Source organism: Odocoileus virginianus, chromosome 20 (assembly GCF_023699985.2).
Source record: "Odocoileus virginianus isolate 20LAN1187 ecotype Illinois chromosome 20, Ovbor_1.2, whole genome shotgun sequence".
In the NCBI taxonomy this organism is placed as follows: domain Eukaryota; kingdom Metazoa; phylum Chordata; class Mammalia; order Artiodactyla; family Cervidae; genus Odocoileus; species Odocoileus virginianus.
The window spans coordinates 39,466,211-39,486,914 of NC_069693.1; the positions used below are offsets into that span (position 1 = coordinate 39,466,211).

At 40.6% G+C, this 20,704-nt stretch overlaps 1 long non-coding RNA gene across 1 annotated transcript in view; it reads left to right on the top strand.

Annotated features, from left to right (window-relative positions):
* The window catches only part of LOC110127316 (uncharacterized), a 96,635-nt gene that overhangs the window by 60,124 nt on the left and 15,807 nt on the right, over window positions 1–20,704 (top strand). The window lies entirely within an intron of this gene.

Genomic DNA, 20,704 nt, shown 5'->3' on the forward strand with positions numbered 1-20,704 from the left:
AATAGTGCTGCAGTGAACTTTGGAGTACGTGTGTCTTTTTCAGTTCTGGTTTCCTCAGGGTATGTGCCTTATTGTTGTTTGGTGGCTAAGTTGTGGACTGCAGCATGTCAGGCCTCCCTGTGCCTCACTATCTCTCAGAGTTTGCCCAAGTTCATGTTTGTGATTATATATATAATATGTATTTACACATATATCAAAATTTTAACAATTTATATTTGGGTGGTTTTAGGTGGCAAGATTATAAGTGCAATTCATTTTCACTCTTTTTAAAAAAGATTTATTTATTTTATTATTTATCTTTGTGCTATGGTGGGTCTTCATCACTGCCTGCGGGCTTTCTCTAGTTGTGGCGAGCAGGGGCCACTCTCTAGTTTCAGTGTGAGGGCTTCTCATTGTGGTGGCCTCTCTTGTTTCAGACTCTAGGCATGTGGGCTTTAGTAGTTTCAGTGTGTGGGCTCAGCTATTGTGGCTTGCAGGCTCTAGAGCTCGGGATTCAGTATCTGTGGTACGCTGGCTCAGCTACTCCACAGCATGTGGGATCTTCCTGGACCAGGGATCGAACCAGTGTCCCCTGCATTGCAAGACAGATTCTTAACCACAGGACCACCAGGGAAGCCCCATTTTGAATTATTTCTTGTGTTTAGGTATTACTTTAATAGTAAAAAGAAAGCTCAAAAACAAAGTGGGAGACACTTTGGGACACTGTTTGGGAATGACTTTTATGTTTGGATCTGGATAAGGGACTCTTTTAATGGCCTCATTCCCTGATTGATGGATACGCTTTCTTACAAGCTGATTGTACCTACTTTTTGTATAAGGAGATGGGCTGCATGTGAAACAGACCATTTTCTATTTATTTAAATCATTTTGCATTGAAAAATACTGCTTATCAACAAGTTTTTAATCTTTTTAGCATTATCTGCCATTTCTTTGAAAGTAAGTATACCTTTAATTTTGTAAGACTGAAGTGGTTTGACAGGCTACCCGGTAAAAGAGAAAAAGATGAGTTGATACTTTAAAATCTAGAAGACCGGGAATCTCTTGCCTTGTACAGTCAGGGCAGATTATTCTTAGTTTTCCTATATTTAAAATAACATCTAGAATGCACTGAGTGCTTTCTATTTGACAAGTTTGTGTTGAGCACTTTCTGTGCAATATCTTATTTCATCTTTCTCACAGTCTTAGGAGGTCAGTTCAGTTGTTATTTTTAATTTCATAGATGAGGACACTGAGTTTGTTACTTACTGATTAAGCAACTTGTCTGGATTCCACAGCTAACAAGGGGAAGTCCTTTTTTTCCTGATAATTGAGAGATGATCAGATTCCAAATGGTGGAATCGATGAATGAAAAGGGACTGATTAGATGACTGAGATCATATTGCTGTTAAATCTTGGCCATTTTTTCCCTTTGGGTTGGAGTAAATATGGCAAACAGAGGGCATGTATATTTACACTCTCATTCACATGATTGCTTGCTTGTTAGTCATGCAGTTGTGTCCAACTCTTTGCTACCCCATGGACTGTAGCCCACCAGGCTCCTCTGTCCATGGAATTCTCTAGGCAAGAATACTGGAGTGGGTAGCCACTGCTTTCTCCAGGGGGTCTTCCCAACCCAGGGATCGAACCTGGGTCTCTTGCATGGCAGGCAGGTTCTTTATCATCTGAGCCACCAGAGAAGTGGGATTTGAACCCACACCTCCAGGGGAACCTGTGACCTGAAGGCAGCGCCTTAGACCCACCTGCCATCCTGACTACCCATTCACATGATAGTAAGGGAATAAAAGTTATCTACCTATGTGTATGCCTAGATCTGTGCCAATGCAGACAGAGAGGAGAGGTCACAGATGAGAGGTGTCAGGATGTTTATAAAAGATGGCAAGCAGAACATAGGGCAGTGATTACCTTAGACAGAATGTAGAGAACTGTAGCCCAAGTGCTTGTGATATGAGGGGGTAAAGCAAGGATGTTTGCTCTGGAGATTCATGAAAAAGTTCAGAGATTGAAGGAATCCCAAAGAACACCTATTTATTTATCTAGTTATTTTTATTAAAATATTTTACTTATTTTTCTGGAATAAATTTCTTTGAATTTTGTGTTGGAGTGTAGCCAGAGTTTTGTGGTAGTTTCAGGTGGACAGCAAAGGGACTCAGCCACGCATATACATGTATCCATTCTCTCTCAAACTCTCCTCCCATCCTGTGTGCCCCATAGCACTGAGCAGAATTCCTCGTGCTATATATTTTAATTTTTAAAATTTTATTGGAGTATCGTTGATTTCCAATGTTGTGTTAGTTTCAGGTGTATAGCGAAGTAATTAATTCAGACATATACATATATTCATTCTTTTTTAGATTTTTTTCTCATATAGTTTATCACAGAATACTGAGTAAAGTAAGATAGACAAACAACAAGGACATACTGTATAGGACAGGAAACTCTACTCTTTTAAAATGTTTTAATCCATTTTGTAGAATTCTTACTTTCCAATGCATTGCTTTATGATTGTTTCCTTTTTCTTGGTTTTTCTTTGTTTTTCAAATTAGAAAGTTTAAAGGTTTTTAAATTAATGCAAGTCTCATATTCATATTACAAGAATTTCAAACAGTGTGGAAATGTAGAGAGTGATAAAAAGAAAGTCTTTCACACCTCCATATGATTCTCTAGCTGTACTATCCAATATGGTATCCACCAGCTATGTGTTGATATTTTAAATTTAAATTAATTAAAATCAGCTAAAATTAAAAATCTGGTTCCTCAGTTGCACTAGCTACATTTCAAGTGTTTAGTGGTCACAGGTGGGGCTTCCCTGGTAGCTCAGCTGGTAAAGAATCCGCCTGCAATGCAGGCCTGGATCGGTTACTGGGTCAGGAAGATTTCCTGGAGAAGGGATAGGTTACCCACTCTAGTATCCTTGGTTTCCCTGGTGGCTCAGATGGTAATCTACCTACTATGCAGGAGATCTGGGTTCGATCCCTGGGTTGGGAAGATCCCTTGGAGGAGGGCATGTCATCCCACTCCAGTATTCTTGCCTGGAGAACCCCATGGACAGAGGAGCCTGGTGGGCTGCAGTCCCAGGATGGGGTCACAAAGAGCCGGACACGACTGACCGGCCGAGCAGAGCGCAGCAGTCACAGGTGGCCTGTGGCTCCTGTACTGAACGGTGCAGAAATAGCTCATTTCTGTTCTCACGGAAACTCTGTTGGACACCATTGCTCTAGAGGTATTCACTGTTAACAGTTTATCGTATAATTTTTCAAAATCCTTTCAGTTGTACTTAGAAGTAATAATGTGTCACAGGACACATACTCATGGTTTTACACAAATAGTTCAGCTGCTTTTAAGGAAAAACCTTGTTGCCTTTTTCCACCCCTCACTATCCCCAGCTCAGCTTCCCACAAGCACCTACTTATCATCTTTCAAGTCAAATTATAGTTATGCATTGTAACAAGCTAAATAATGCAGAAGCACAAGGAAAGCGCCCTTGACCATCTCCAGTCATATCATATGGAGACAAAGTCTGTTTACTGTTTCTACTTTTTGTTCTTTTCGCGACTGCTTCCAGAATTCCATTTCTTGATTTATCACTCAGTCAATATCTATTAACTCCTCAATATGGAAGATGAGGATTAGCTCGCCCATATCGACCTCTTCCCTTTTTATCCTCCTCCTCGTGTTTGAAATCATTACTCTCTATTAATTGCCCCTCTAACTCTAACTAACATTGTTTAACCCCCATTTCTTATTTCATCCACTTGCCCTGGACTTGCAACATCAACTCCTCAACCCTCCCCTCGTCTCTTCCTGCCATTTCCAAGTCTCAGCCTATGCTGCCACTCTTACCCACATATTGTATATTCTGTCTGCCCACCGAAGCTGTGTTCTCTATGCTCACTTCACAGTTCAGCTCTAAAAGCCTGAAGCCAATTAGTGACATTCATATGAAACAAAATACATGGCTTGAACTTAAAACACTCCAAGGTCCCCTAATTTGGGGTATTCTACATGCTATCTACTTAGCTAGATTTGATGTTAGGTCATCTGATAGAAGCTCGACTCACACCAGTGAGGGGAGAGTCTGTGTGTGTCTGTGTGTGTGTGTGAATGCACACTCCTGTTTGCATGGGGGAGTGCTCTTCTCTGATCATGTCAGGTAGGAGGTGCTTGTTTAGGGGCTTTGGGGGTCCCATGGAAACAAGCTACAACAGTGTGGTTCTGATCCCTTTGATTGTGTACAGGCTTCACATCCTGGATCTTTGTTCATACACTGTCTCTCTGGCATGGCCTGGGGGCTGTGGATACTGTGGAGCTTTCTGATCTTCCGGAATATAAAAGATTTCCTTGACTGAGGTAGAAGCTCATGGTCTAAAAGGCACGGGGAGCAAACTTTCAATCCCAGAGATCTATGCAAATGCATGGAGATATCTATATTACATAGACCATGCAAGTTGACACAATTTATTCATAATTTTAATGACAATAGTGGATTGCCTTTAATATGCACTAGGTGAAAGGGGGAACTAACCAAAAGCTAATATTGGAGCTTGCTTTCAGGCTGCTGGGAGGCCCCCAAGAATCTCACTGGCAGGCTCTTTTGAAGATCAGTTCCCAATGTCCATTAAACCAAGATTAAATTAGTTTGTGGGAGCTGCTTTTAGCATTTGCACTATTACATTATGCATGATTCCTGACTGCACATCGCATGAACAAACTACATGGAGCTCCATTAGTGATTTTTTAGGGCTGTGCTTAACTTGGAAATGGATTGATTTTGTGTAGGTCAATGTAAAGCAGTGGTGCTGCCGTGTCCTTAAAAATACCCTCTTATATTTGATATCAATAGGGAAGCTCTCTTGGGGGATTATGGCTCATTTTAAAAGGATAAATTATGTAGATTGCATGATTAGAGAGCAGTAAACCCTGTAATAGTACCTTGTAATATCAGGAAAAGTAGCATGCCCCTCCTCCATGCCTTCAAGAGGTCAGGCTACCTCATTCAGTGTTTCCCACCACTTCCCCACGTGGTAAAATGATATTCCCAGGATCATTTAGCAATCAGGACAGAGCCAAACACTGAACACATACCTTTTAAATTCTGATTGTGGAAGACTAAGCTTTGAGGAATCTTCGCTCATCTGTCCCACTAGAGGGCTACGCCCATGTTTCTGTTCTTTGTAGATCCAAGCAAGGTGCCTAGGTTAGCCAAGATGTTGGTATACATTTGCTGAACAGAGCTAAACAAATGCAGCCTTCTCACTTTATAGAGAAGGTGACTAGGACACAGTTAAATATTTAGTTAAAAAGTACTTTCACCAAAAGTGTATCCTAGGCCAGGCCCAGGAATCAACCATCCATGGCTGCTGCCTTCCAGTAGCTGAGAGTTCAGTGGGAGAGCAGGTAGTACAGAGGCAATGCCTCGGAAGGAGCAGGGTGGAGCCGGTGAGCAGGGCGAGACGAGGAGGGGCTTCCAGCTGCCTCAGGGCCATGGTATCTACGGTGAGTCAGGCAAACGATGTGGAGGAGAGGTGTGAGTACGGGCTCGGGGAGAAGAAACAGCGCGAGTGGGCCGGGCTCGGTAAGCATGGTGGGCGATGGGGCGAGACGGAGAGGCGGGCAAGGCAAGTCAGAGGGGGCCTTCCTTGCCAAGGGAGGGAGCTCGCTTTGCCCAGGGACGGCTCATGTTCCCTGACAGAAGTGGGACTCAGGTTCACTTCTCTTCATTCCCCAAGCTGCACCATCCACCCCTACCACACTTTCTCTCACCTCTGTCCTGGAGGGTTTTTTTTTTTTTTTTGCTGCCCCTCCTGGGAGAACTGCTGCACAGCTTTCTGTTTATTAGTATTTTTTCATTAGAAAATTAATGTGTTCTAATTTTTTCTAAGGACTGAAAAATAGAGGAAAATAAAATCTCCCCTCTTGTCTACTTTCCCAGTCTCAGACTGATAATGGTTTCTTATGTATCTTTCCAGACAAATTCCATACACACAGGTGTGTAGTATATATATGTACTAAGTACCTTCTATATACATATATGCATATATACAAAATTATATATTTTAAATATAGTAGAAAATGTATGAAACATGAGTTAGATACCACACCTTTTTAGATAGCACCTCTACCACATTCAGAGTGGATTAGATACACTCAGTAGTTAGGCGAAGGATTGCCTTGAAAAAACAAATGGGGAAGCACAAAGTATTTCATGTTTATCTGTAATGTTTTATTTCTTTAAGAAAAGATACATAGGAAACAAAGAAGCTACATGTTATTATGTTATTGTTTGTGATTTTCTGTATCTTTCAGTTCTACAGTTTTATTTAAAAAATACACACACACACACACAAAGAAAATAACAGTTTCATTCTGTAAAATATGCATTGTTTTATTTCCTATAGGGATACTCTCGAAAAAACTGTCCATTAGATCACAAGAGAAGCCCCTCTGATATTCTTCTCAAAATCAACCCCAGGATTAAAGGAGAGTTTGTAAGTTTCTAGTCTATTTTAAACCATGCGACCAACGGGAAGCAAGAGAGAGGGGAAGGCAAGCAGATAGGCTCCCCCTCTTGTCACCATTTTCTGTGGTTCTTCCTTGAGCCTTCTGGAAAACTCCAGTGTATCAGACAGGTTTACTCACCGAGGGACCTCTTGTGTTACACCACCTTGGCTCACAAAGATGTGGCCAGTCCAGGAACTTAACTCCTCAGAGGCTCTGCGTCGTTTCTTTCTGCCTCACCTTCACCACTGTGAGCTTGCAACTTCCAAGTAAAACATCAGGGCTTCAATCCTTGCCTGGCCTCTGCATTTCAGAGGAATCAGCACATTCCCGTGACCTACATGTTGGTTATGCCATAGAGTTCATGGGGAGCCTTGGAAATGGAGGTCTCAAGTGTTTCTAGAACCAGGCAATGTGGTTTAGTCAAATAAAGACGCAAATGTAGAGCCAGGTGTCCTAGATTAAAGCCTTGGCTCTGGTTCTTATTAACTGTGTGACTTTTAATCTCAATCATCAGCCTAATAGAAATGATATTACCTGCCCTCCTTATCTTGAAATGCCATCATCAGGATTAGACGAGATAAGGTTTGAGAAAGCCTTATGTGTAAGCCATAAGGTGACATACAGATTAATAAGTAGCACTATCAGACATGAATTTGGTCCAATGAGTTCGGTTGCCTTTTTAGTCAGTACAAGATGAGTGTTAAAATTTTGTAAAATTGTGAAACTTCAAGAAGTCTATTGTTTTAGTTGTCTGGGGCTGCTATAAAAAGCTGAGTGACTTAAAGCAACAGAAATTTATTCTCAGACAGTTCTGTAGGCTAGAAGTCTGAAATCAGGGAGCCAGTGGAGCCATGCTCCCTTCAAAGGCTAGAATCCTTCCTTGCTTCTTCCAACGTCTGGTGGCTCCAGGTGTTTCTTTCCATGTTTACCTGGCTGTCTTCTCTCTGTGTGTCTCTATGTTGCCAAATCTTTTTCTCCTCACAGGAAACCATCCTCCTGTTGATGGTTGTTCAACAGCTAGTTGCGATTTTGGCGTTTTAGTGTTCTCTCAGGAGAAGATGAGCACATGTCCTTCAACTCTGCCATCTTGGTGTTTTGAGTCAGGTTCAGCATCTTGGGCAAGCTCTCTGCCTCTGATGTCATCTCCTTCTAGTCCTGTGGTGTAAGTGCTGGCCCCATGTTACCAAGGTAGTGCTCAAAAGCCTTTAAGCCAGGCTTCAAGAATGCATGAACCAAGAACTTCCAGATGTATAAGCTGGATTCAGAAAAGGCAGAGGAGCCAGAGATCAAATTGCCAGCATCCATCAGATCATAGAAAAAGCAAGAGAATTAAAAAAGAAAATCTACTTCTGCTTCATTGACTATGCCAAAGCCTTTGATTGCGTGAATCACAAGAAACTGGAAAATTCTTAAAGAGATGGGAATACCAGACCACCCTACCTGCCTCCTGAGAAACATGTATGCAGGTCAAGAAGCAGCAGTTAGAACCAGACATGGAACAATGGATGGTTCAAAATTGGGAAAGGAGTAAGTCAAGGCTGTATATCGTCACTCTGTTTATTTAGCTTATATGCAGAGTACATCATGCGAAATCCCAGGCTGGATAAATCACAAGGTGGAATCAAGATTGCTGGGACAAATATCAACAACCTCAGATATGTAGATGATAGCACTCTATTGGCAGAAAGCAAAGAGGAACTAAAGAGCCTCTTGATGAAAGCAAAAGAGAGGAGTGAACAAGCTGTCTTAAAACTCAACATTTAAAAAACTAAGATCATGGCATTCAGTCCCATCACTTCATGGCAAATAGAAGGGGAAAAAATGGAAACAGTGACAGACTTTATTTTCTTGGGCTCCAGAATCACTGCTGATGGTGATTGCAGCCACAAAATTAAAAGACCTTGCTCTTTGAAAGAAAAACTATGACAAATTAGACAGCATATTAAAAAGCAGAGATATCACTTTGCCAAACTCTGGGAGATAGTGAAGGACAGGGAAGCCTTGCATGCTACACTTCGTGGAGTCTCAAAGTGTCAGACTTAGTGACTAAACAACAACAAGGAAACTTTTCCTTGAATTTCTGCCACCGTAATCCTATACAATCTCATCTTTTCTTGATTACACCTACAAAGATCCTGTTTCTAAATAAGGTCACATTCACAAGTACCTGGGGTTAGAATTTGAACATCTTATTGGAGGGGGGATTACAATTCAACCTACAAGAGTTGTGAAAGCTCTTAAAAAATATATATATATATATATATATATTTGTATATGTATGTGTATGTATATTATATACAATATTATAGATTTATGAAGCTAATGATGTGAAGAGATGTACAGTTCTTACTAATAAGCAAAATAATCTAGCTCTTAGGAACCTTTCCCCAAGATCTATGTTCAAATTAATGTCCCCCTTAATTCCAGATGCCCTGCTCCCAATATATCATAACTTAGCCATGTAATGGTCATTTATTTCTGTGCCATGAAACCATCCTTTGAAGAAATCCTTCCAGCGTTTCAGTAACTGAATCATCTTGGCAAGGGAAAAGAAGGAAAAATGGAGAAAGGAAGTAAAATTTATTGAAGCCTTATCATTACTCAGTGTTACAATGATTCTTTCATTTCATCATCATAACCAGCCTGTAAGGGAGATGCTGTTTTTGTTTGTTTTGTAGATAAGTGAAGTTGCTCAGTTGTGTACGACTCTTTGCGATCCCGTTGACTGTAGCATAAAAGGCTCCTCCATCCATGACATTTTCCAGGCAAGAATACTGAAGTGGGTTGCCATTTCCTTTTCCAGAGGATCTTCCCGACCCGGGGATTGAACCCAGGTCTCCCGCATTGTGGGCAGATGCTTTACCATCTGAACCACCAGGGAAACCCTTTATAGATAAACTGAAGCTCAGAAGACTTGTGTCATGTCTAAAGATTCATCAAATAGGGGAATACATGACTCAAACTCTACTGTTCTGAATCAAAATCTCAAGATGACTTTTCTTATTCTTAATTTAATTCTAGAGTAAATATGGTAGGTAATAATAGACCCATCTCTTTAGACACTGAAGAACTTTAAAGTTATGATCTGAATAGTGAACAATGGTTCCCCAATCTCTTTTACTTTAGTGTCCAAGTTTTATGGTTGAGGCATCTCTTCCTTGTCTTATACTAAGTCTGAATGGGCCAGTTCCTGGATTAAACCTATCTTCCACCTCAGTGCGTGGTTGCTTATTCATTCATCCATTCAGCAAATATTATTGGACATCAACTATACTCTTAACTGTGGAGTTCCAGTGGTGACCAAAAGAAGCCCTTACAAAACTTACAGTTTTATGGTAATTAAAACATTGGCTTCATAGGTCAAACCAGTGTTTCACATTTGGTACTAGAGTTAAAAATGATTTGGGTCAAATCAACTTAAAACTCAAACAAAAGGAGAAAGAAAAAGCAACATGCATACACCTGATGTGAATCAGTTCCCACAGGCCTTAGAACGCTGCTTGGCTCACAGCCCAGTACATTATATTAAGATAGAAGGGGGTGCAGGAAAAAGAGAAAAGCTAAAGAATGGAGAAATTGCCAAAGAAAGAAAAAAAGGGAGGGGATAAAAAGACTATTCATGTGGGTAACTGATGGTTGCAAATTTTCCTTTTTCATATAGAGGATGGTTGAATAGAGAATCTTGCTTCTAAACGCATACATACTGACCTGCTTTAATAATTCAAATCAGAGTGCAGGTTCACGGAGCTTCCAGAATCCTCCATAAAATCAAAGATACTTAAGGCGGGAAAGGCTGCAGCCTAATTAGAGTTTGTAGAAGCCAGCCAGCACGAGTTGGGGTGGGAGAGTCAGGTGGGGTCAGCTTCCACAGCACCAGGGAGAGCGAGCCCTGGACTATGTCCGGAACAACTGGGGACAGGTAAGAAGTAGGGGAGTCTGAGGCACCTCAGATTAGTTTTACTTTCTAAAGATTCCTGCATTAGTGGAGTCTTTGGAAATTTTCAGTGTAATCCATTTGTCATCAAGGCAGATAAAGCACATTTGCAGTCAGCCAAGGAAAGTTTAGCAATGGCCTAGTTGTGTCTGGGTCTGGATTTTGAGCTCTAGGTCTATGCAGAATTCAAAGCTGGACAAGGTCAGAGTAAGTTCCCATCACCAGGCTTTACCAAGTAGTCATGGGTCTGGAAGAAAGCAAGTCATACATGTTTACTGAATCATTGTTTGTGGCTGTAAAAACTAGGGGCAGCCAAATTTAATAAAGGGAAGTTGATCCATATACTGTGATATATTCAAATAATGTAGCATCATACAAGAGTTCATGCAGAATAACTGTATCTATATGTAGTAACATGGCTAGGTCTGAGAGGCTTGTTGTAAATACTTTCAGCTGTTCACCCTGAACATACTTAATGTGTATATGTATTTAGTTATACATTATGTACACGTTCAGTTTTGTTTCTAAAGTATATACTACAATGGAAGTGAAAAAGAATGAGATGAATGATAAAAATGATAATAACTCTCAAAATTTGATTATAGTTTAGTGACCCCTGCTCTAGTAGGGTATTATTTCTATAAAAGCCCCAAAACACACATAACCTACCTGCAGTTAGCACAATTTTATAAACTTTTAGCAGTGATCTTGTTTTGACTGAAGGCAACCACAGAGATTGTGAGACTAAATTCTTGTTCCACAGCAATAACTATTATGTTATTAGTATATTTGTATGCTACTTCATGGCTTACACTTTGCTTTCTCAAACCTTATCTCCGTCTGATCCTGATGATGGCATTTCAAGATAAGGAGGGCAGGTACTGTCATGTCCATTAGGCTGATGAGAGGGATTAAAGGTCACACAGTTAATAAGAACCAGAGCCAAGGCTTGAATCTAGGACACCTGTCTCCACATTTGCTTCTATATTTGACTAAACCACATTGCCTGGTTCTAGAAACACTTGAGACCTCCATTTCCAAGGCTCCCCCTGAACTCAATGGCATAACCAACATGTGGGTCACAGGAATGTGCTGAGTCTTCTGGAAAGCAGAGGCAAGGTGAGGATTGAAGTCCTGATGTTTTTACTTGGAAGTTGCAAGCTCACAGTGGTGAAGGTGAGGCAGAAGGAAACAACGCAGCGCATCTGAGGAGACAGTTCCTGGACCGGCCACGTCTTCTCCGTGGGCCATGGGGTAACACAAGAAGCCCCTCGGTGTGTAAATTTGCTTGGCACACTGGAGTTTTCCAGAAGGGCTCAAGGAAGACCACAGAAAATGGTGACAAGAAGGAGAAACTATCTGCTTGCCTTCCCCCTGGTTCTTTCTTCCCACTGGTTATTATTCATCCCGTGATGAGATGACTATCCTTCCACCCACTTCCGGGTGACCTCATTTTACCTTCTGTGGCACTAAATATATATCCCAGGGTGATGAGAGAAGGTTGCACTGCTCATGTATGCTTAACTTAATCCATTTTTATTATTGACTTTTTCTCCTTTCTGGTCGCTAAAGTGGTATTGCAGAAATGATAAAGAAAAAAAAAATCAAATCCAACCACAGTTCTCTCAGAAACTTCTGTTTCCAAGGGAAAAGGAAAAAGGACAGGATGCTGTGAGGCCTGTGCTGAAGTAGGTAAAAATCAAGAGCTGCTCATATATTAAATGCTTGTGTTCTTGCTGCTAAGTGTCTTACATGCGTTGTCATCCTCATTATGAAATAAGCATCTGTATTTTGTAGATGAGCTATCAGTTCAGTTTAGTCACTCAGTTGTGTCCAACTCTTTGCGACCCACAGACTGCAGTATGCCAGGCTTCCCTGTCCATCACCAACTCCTGGAGCTTGCTCAAACTCACGTCCATTGAGTCGATGATGCCATCCAACCATCTCATCCTCCTCTGTTGTCCCCTTCTTCTCCTGCCTTCAATCTTTCCCAGCATCAGGGTCTTTTCAAATGAGTCAGTTCTTAGCATCAGGTGGCCAAAGTGTTGGAGTTTCAGCTTCAGCATCAGTCCTTCCATTGAGTATTAAGGACTAATTTCCTTTAGGATTGATCTCCTCACAGTCCAAGGGACTCTCCAGAGTTTTCTCCAACACCACACACTATAGAAACCAACACCAACACTATAGAAACTTCTAAAAGATGAATAATTTGAGAAAATCAACTAAAAGTAACATATGTGTCAAGCTCAAAATTTGTGCCCAGATTATCTGCTGCCAAAACCAGAGTTCATAAGCATTGTGTTATATACTGTGTGCGTGGGTGCTAAGTCACTTCAGTTATGTCCCATTCTTTGTGACCCCATGGATTGTAACCTGCCAGGCTCCTCTGTCCATGGAATTTCCCAGGCAGGAATACTGAAGTGGGTTGTCATGTCCTCCGTCAGGGCCTTTTCAACCCAGGGATCAAACTCACATCTCTTCCATCTCCTGCATTGGCAGGTGGGTTCTTTACCTCTAGCGTCATCTCTTTATCATTATTTCTTCAAATCTAAGCCAGTGCTCATTGAAGTCAAACCGTTATTTTATGTGTGATTAACACGAGTACTGGAGTGGGTTGCCATTTCCTTCTTCAAAGGATCTTCCCAACCCAGGGATCGAACCCAGGTCTCCTGCGTGGCAGGCAGACGCTTTACCGCCTGAGCCACGAGGGAAGCCTAGAGAAAACTGGTGCCAATTAAATTGGTGCACTCATTTTACCTGTTAAACGCTTTTCATTTTCTACTTGTTAAAACTTTTCCTTTAAACTTGTTTAGACGTACCGTTATTACACATAGATAGAAAATATAGTTGAAATAAATTTGTTAGGCTATTTCTAAAACGTTCACTTTTGGTGTCTTGAAGATGTTTTGAATAACATTTCATCTGGGATGTCAATGCTTGCGTATTCTATATGACCAAGAGTCTTGGTGATGAATACTTTGCTTAAGAGAATTATTGCCCCCATGATTTTCTTGCAAACTATTGACACCCATTCTACACACGTTGATGCCCATGAAGAGACAATGACAACTACACTGTGACTGACCCCTGGCCAACAGTGATTATGCACCCAGTTTTAGAGATGCAAAAAAGGTGAGGAATACACATTTCAGAATCTATAAAGTATGGAAATTATCCCTGGTCCTAACTTAGATGTTCTTTTCCATTTCAAATAAAATGTTTTTCTCTCATGACCTAGGAGATTTTTGCTGGCTGTGTAGGCTTATTGGGGGGGAAACATGTAGAAAATCTTTCTGTTGCAGGGTTTCAATAATCCGAGCAACAGCCTTAATGATTTGGATTATTTTATAAATAACCCAACCCCCTCCATTCTTTGCCGGCTTTGAGATTTAACTGTGTTTGGGAAAGTTTTCTGCTAAAACTCCTGGGCTTTTAACTTATGTGGCGTCTTAAGACGAATTCATCGTCTTATCTAATCTGATATCCAAGGATAGCTTTGTCAAAGCAAAGTCAAGTATTGGCAATCCCTCAGAAACTTCAGAAGAATGAATAAAAGAAAAATGATTTAAAGCTGAAAGATTTAGGTAGAAATTTGAAATCTTTTAAAAAGCAGAACAACAGACCCCTTCCTGGATCTGCTAATGCTGGCTTTGGAATATGAATAGAACAGCAGACTCTGAGAGCAGAGATGGATCTCAGGATAAATACCATCTTGTCTATTGCAAGAGGAGTATCCAGCATCCGGCCCAGATAACAATGTTATCTGCCCAGATAACAAAGTAGTGATTCCAGAAAATTCCCTTGAAGAACAGATTCCCTAACTGCAGTAGCTATTCTGTGCCTTACTTCCCCAGGAAAAAAAAAAAAACAAAAAACATGCTCTACATTTTTATTGATACTACTTTTCCTTGCATTTAGAAGATACAGAGAAAGATGACCCTGTCCCTTATATAGGGCTTCCCTGGTGGTTCAGATGATAAAGAACCTGCCTGCAATGCAGGAGACCTGGGTTCAATTCCCTAGAGGGGATGAATAGCATAGAGGTTAAAATATGGATCCAGTCCCAGTTTTGGATCCCAGCTCTGCCACTCTGGAACTTATTGGCAATGTGACCTGAGGCTAGTTTTGCAGCATTCTCAGGCTTGTTTTCTCATTTATAAAGTGAAGAAAATAATTGTGTCTGTTTAATGGTATAATTATGAGTACTCAGTGCTTCCCTGGTGGCTCAGAGGGTAAAGAATCTGCCTGTACTACAGGAGACACGGTTTTGATCCCTGGGTCGGGAAGATCCCCTGCAGAAGGGAATGGTAACCCACCCCAGTAATCTTGCTTGGAGAATTACATGGACAGAGGAGCCTGGTTCATGAGTTCACAAAGAAATGGGAATATTTGTTAAGCCCTAACACACAGTAAGAATCTGGAACCTTTTAGGTGTTTTGTAAGTGCTTTTTAAATAAAACATAAGTAACAACTATTTTCATTAATTCAAGTTCTTGTAAATAGTATAAACTGAATTGGAGTCCTTTATTATGTCATATGTCCGTTGCTTCTTTCAACTTCAAAGGAAAAGCAGTCAACCAGTAACAATAAACCAGTATAATCACCTGGATTGTTTTTCCTTGGCATATTTATCTCTGAAGATATACTTCTGTGTTTTTCCTAAATTCTGGAAGATGAAGATGAGAATTTTCTGGGTTGATGGGCAGCCTGCTCTGTGTGTAAATGCTATATGCATATTTAGCTTTCTTTGGGGCTGACTTTACATTTGTTCTTCTTGCTACATCAGGAAAGATGGAAATCGGATATTGCATTTTGAAGAAAGTTTGACAAAAAATGTGCCTGGCACCAAAGTCAGAGCTCTTAACTGCAAAGTTGAAGGCTCTTCATTCTAGGACACTGCTCAGCCCACTCCTAGAGTTAACTCTTTCTATTCTGTTATCTTCTGGAAAAATGGTTTTTGGACTTTGATTTCTAATGGAAGGAACCTGAATGTCAGTATACTTTTCTTTCTCTCAGGCTACTTCTTAGGCCAGCAGCCACCCTCATGTAACAGCATGGCACTGCCTTTGTGGTTCGGGTGTGAACGGAGGCCATGGCTACATTGACTGGCGCGTAAAAGGCAAGATTTACTCTAGTAGCAAATAGATTGACGTATACAATGCAGACAACCTAGGCGTACATTTTCCATTCATGGAAGCAAAATTCATCAAGTCCTGATCAGTGCTTCTTCTTGTTCTAGAAGTCTCCTTTTGCACACTGAGAATTGTCAACATGGATTTGTTAGTAGACTATGATCTCCACCAGGTCAGGCGCACATCACTGAGTCAGCCTTGTCTGTGCCCAGTGGCTCTCAAGTTATCCAGCCCACCAGGGACCCTCATTCACTATTAAATGAGAAGGGTTTGTTGTTTCCTTTGAAGTGACTTGTGTTTTAAATTAAAGTATTGGTCAGCCAACTCAAGAGGTCACTGTAACTGTATGAAATTTTGAAGGGAAGTTTCAATTATGCTAGATGAGAAGCAAGTTAAAGAGTTGCTGCGTAGCATAGTGCCTTTGGTTAATATGATACAGTGCACCTCAGAGTTTAGTAAGAGGCTGGATCTCATGTTAAGTGTTTTTACCACAAAACAGCAACAGGGACAACAGCAGACACCAAGGAAACAGAAATGTTGGATATGTCTTATTATCTTGATTATGGTGATGGTGTCATGAGTGTTTTCATAAGTTCAGACTCATCAGATTGTCCACATTGATTCTTCACTGATCAATTATACTTCAATAAAGCTGTAAAGAAATGAATGGAAGGGAGGAGAGGTGGAAGGAGAAAAAAATGAGAGGAGGAAGGAACAGGGTCTCAGTCTCTCTAAGTCATTGAATTGAGAATGACTCTTGCTGATCATTGTGGTTCAGGACCACACTTAGTTCCTGAGAAGTCCAAAGCCTTGTCCTATTAACCACCAAAAAATTCAAGCTAGTTGGAAAACCCATTGGATTATAAATGAAAATGCATATCTGGGTCCCTTTCTCTCTTTTAGAAATTATAACAGAAGTAATTGCTCTTACATTTTTTTAATCCAAAAATAAGAAATGTAACAAAATGAAAGTCTTCTTTCCTCTTCCTGCCCTTTCACTCTTATCTCTGTCCTCAAAAGTAGTCTCATTGTCAGTTTAGTGTCTATAGTTCCATGACACTCTCTTTTTATATAACACAAATAAAGGAGTGTGTGTGTGTATTATATGTATTTACAGAGAAACTGACATGTATATTCGTTACGGATCTTAGAACATAAGCTGCAGGAAATTCAACCTCAAGTTAAGGTTTCTCTGGCTCCCGTGTGTTGTGCCAGGATCCTAGGGCTTTATGAGACATCATCCTGAGGGCCCCTTGGGTCTCCCTCCACGCTGGTTACTGCTGGGGTGTCCATGGTCCTTTCCAGAAATCCTTGACAAAACCTGTGCTGGTGGCAAGGATTCTGAATGTGCAAAGGTGATGGTAGAAAAAACAGAAAGGAAGCAGCATTTATTATATAAATGGGCATTCTACCTAGATGTGTTTATATTGTTTCTGGAGAGACAGAAATGAGGATATTATGGCACATGTCTGCATAAAAAAATAATTAGTTCACAAAGCTATCCTTATATTAACTATGAAGTTAAATTGATTTTTCTACTCTTTCTTCCTGATAGTGAATTAACAGATTACAATAAGCATAAGGAAAAAACTGCATATGCCTCTTATCTGATTCAGGCTCTGTGTGTATGAAGTTCTTCGCTAATGAATCGTTAGTAGTGGTGCTCAGAAACAAGCCTCATAATTCACTAGAAGCACAGCAATATGCACCGTGAAGTAAATCACTACTTGAATTCCTTGAAAGGTACTGTCGGCCTTGTAAAACTACCCCTGGTTTCTTCTCATTATGCTTTCCTCCCTCTTTCCTCATACTTCATGGCTGCACTGATTAGTGTTTACTTCTGTTTTCTTTTCCTTCTGTTTGTCCTACTATTTGTCCTTATTTTCCTAACTGTGGTAGAAGCTCAGCCCACTCCACTGCAAGGGATGAAATCTCTTAATGAAACAGTTGGAGATAAGGACCTGGGCTTCTCACATGCTGTCAGTAACTATCTTTGAAGTTTAAAGGAGAAGCATGAACCTTGTGACCCTGGAGGAGCCAGCTCACTTTGCAATTTAAGCAGATCAGTTTGGACGATATATTTGAGGCACTGAGGGAGGAGATGTGACCCATTTCGCATTGCACACCCAACTTGAGTTCCAACCAGTTTCTGAGGCTTCAGCTGAGCCAAGGAAACTTTTAAGATCCCCAGGACTCACAAAATACATGAGTAGTCCAGAAACATTCATCATGTTATCTTATCTGATAGTGACGTTTCCCCCTTCTGTTCACCAAAATAGAAAAGTCAGTGCATTTTCGTGATGTGCCCTTGGCACTGCAATATAAGGCATCTTGAAGTTTCTCTGGTCAACTTGATAGGTGCTGTTGGGGTGTGAGAAGTCAGTTTTTATCTTTCAGCTCCTGAAATTTCTCTCAATTGGAAGTGCAGCTGCTATCTGAAATCTGAATGTCCATTGAGATAACATGTCAAACTGTAAAATTGATATTGGAGCAGCTGATAAAGTATTAGTTGCTCAATCGTGTCTGATTTTTACAACCCCATGGACTGTAGCCTGCCAGGCTCCTCTGTTCGTGGAATTCTCCAGGCAAGAATACTGGAATGGGTGGCCATTCCCTTCTCCAGGAGATCTTCCTGACCCAGGGATCAAACTTGGGTCTCCTTCCTTGCAGGCAGATTCTTTACTGTCTGAGCCACAGCTAATAAAGTTCGATATCAGTTAAATTATGTGCTTAGGGGTCAGGAGAAAAATGTAAGCAATTGGAATCCTTCATCTTTTAAGCATACTGTCTCAATCACTATTTATTTTTAGTCATTCTAATATTTTCTATTATCGTAAGATAGATGGTTATGGAATTCTGACACATTTCTAGTTCTTTTGCCCCCAAATGGTACATATGACTCAGTAAATCTCCACATTTATTTTGCTTTCCTATAACTTCTTCAGTCCCCAGACATTTCTAGCTGTGTCATGTGAGACTTATGATCATCATCAAAATCTCCTGTATCCTGTTCTTTAAAGGTTCTTTCCAGCATCGTATTCTGAGACTTGGCTACTCTTTGCAGATATTGTTTCCCATAGTCCTGGATCAGAGTTTGGAGATTGACCATCTCTCCTTTTCCTTATTGCTCTTTCCCTCTCCTCTCCCCTAAATAACAGTTCCTTTGAGATGCATGCTATCAAACTGTTTACTCCCACTACTTTTTGCAACAGTCACCTATTAATGACTAAGCCACTCTGCATCCCATTCACTGACAACTTAAACAGATTAATGGTTCTCTCCCAGGGACTTCCCTCATCATCCATTGAAAAAGACTCTGGACTACCAGTGCAGAGAAATAGGTCCTGCATGCTGCAACGAAGATGTCATACTCAGCAACAGTTGTGTGCTGCAACTAAGACCTAGTGCAAACAAATAAATTAAAAAACAAAATGCAGAACTTCTCTTGCATTGTCACATCTTTATCATCGCCGGGAAGTCCAGCCTCTACAGGATGATACGTCTAACCTGTTGGCACCTTACACTCTTGCCTTCCTCCCTTCCAAAGGTCTTCTTTCTGCACGCTGCCTGTTTTCGTCATCCTTTTTCCATGACATCATCCTAGACCTCTAAGCAGCTGATCCCCATTCCTGGGCTTGTACATTTAAAAATATTTACTAATTATTTATTTTATTTGGCTGTACTGGGACTTAGAGGATCTTCAGTCTTTGTTGCAGCATGAGGAATCTAGTCCCCCAAGACTTTTGCGTTTATCTGGGACATTTTCAGCACATCTCTCATGGGTTGTCCCCTCACTTGTACAAGTCTCTGTAAAAACGAAACTTCCTGGGGAGACTTTTTGGACTACCTTATCTAAAATAACCATCCTGCTCCAACCCTCACCCCTCCCTATCTTCTTACTCTTTTTCTTCGTGCCTCTTATTACCATCTTGACAATATAAAAGTACATCCTTTCTCTCTCTGGAATGTCTGCTCGTGGGGATAGGATTTTGTCTGCTTGTTCACTACCATGTTCCTTGCACCTAAACTCTGTCAACTCATACTAGGCCCTAAATAGGTATTTGAGAATTAAATAATGAATGTATTATATGTGTTTATGTATTAGTTACATACTCATTTACTGTGAACACTTTCAGGCCATTTAGTGAATTATCACACTATCTCAATACTCATATGGTAACTCTTATATTAAGAGCATTCCTGGGAATAATTTCCATCAGAATTTTTATATTTCCCCACTTGAAATTTTTCTGATGCATTCTAATTAATCCAATCACATTCATAGCCTATCCTGAAGTGCTGTGTAGATTTCCCCTGGGAGAAATTTTGAAACAGGCAGGCCAGCTCTTAATAATATTTCTAGCATAAGTTTAGATAATTCTCTTTATACTGGATGAGAAAAATTGCATAGATGGCAAGGGTGAGAGAACATGGGTCATTCTTGTGAATGAGAAGATTTATTGCTTGCTTAATTCTCAAGGAAGTACCTTTAACTCCTTCTTAAACTCTGGGTCACAGTTTTCCTGTGTTTATGTAGTAGCTTTACTCATAGTCCCAATATTTGGCCTCTTCTGAGATCCTGAGTCAGAAAAAAAGCTCTGATTTGTGTACAAAGATGATATATTGACCTGCTGACTCTGAGGCCTCCTGCTGGGCTATTTCTCCAGAGGTGGGGATTTTTAACTTTTTTTTCCTAAGGCCTTTACTAATTCTTTTCTGACTTTTCTTCTGATCAGTGGCCTGTGTTTTTAAGACATCTAGCAGTATCCAAAGACCCAGACCGATGTGAAGAAAAGACTTTCCCCTTGTGGAAACCTCACTAAACTTTAGATAGACTTTGACCTCATTAGTTCCCTTTTCTAAGCAAGCCTGTAGCACACTACTATTAAAAAACAAAATCCAACTGAGTAAATTTAAAGACCTAATGGGCTTTATTCAAAGATTCATGACTCGAGCAGTATCCCATCTAGCAAACAGAAAGTAGCTTCGTGGAGTTGTGCAAAATGAAAGGCTTTTGTAGGCAGAAAGGGGTGAGAAAAGAAAGTTCCTAGCAAAGAGTGAATTGTTTCAGGCAAGGTCACCTTTATGTGGGGGACAGAAGGGAGTCTATCGGGCCGATTACCTCCCGAGTGTTGACCAG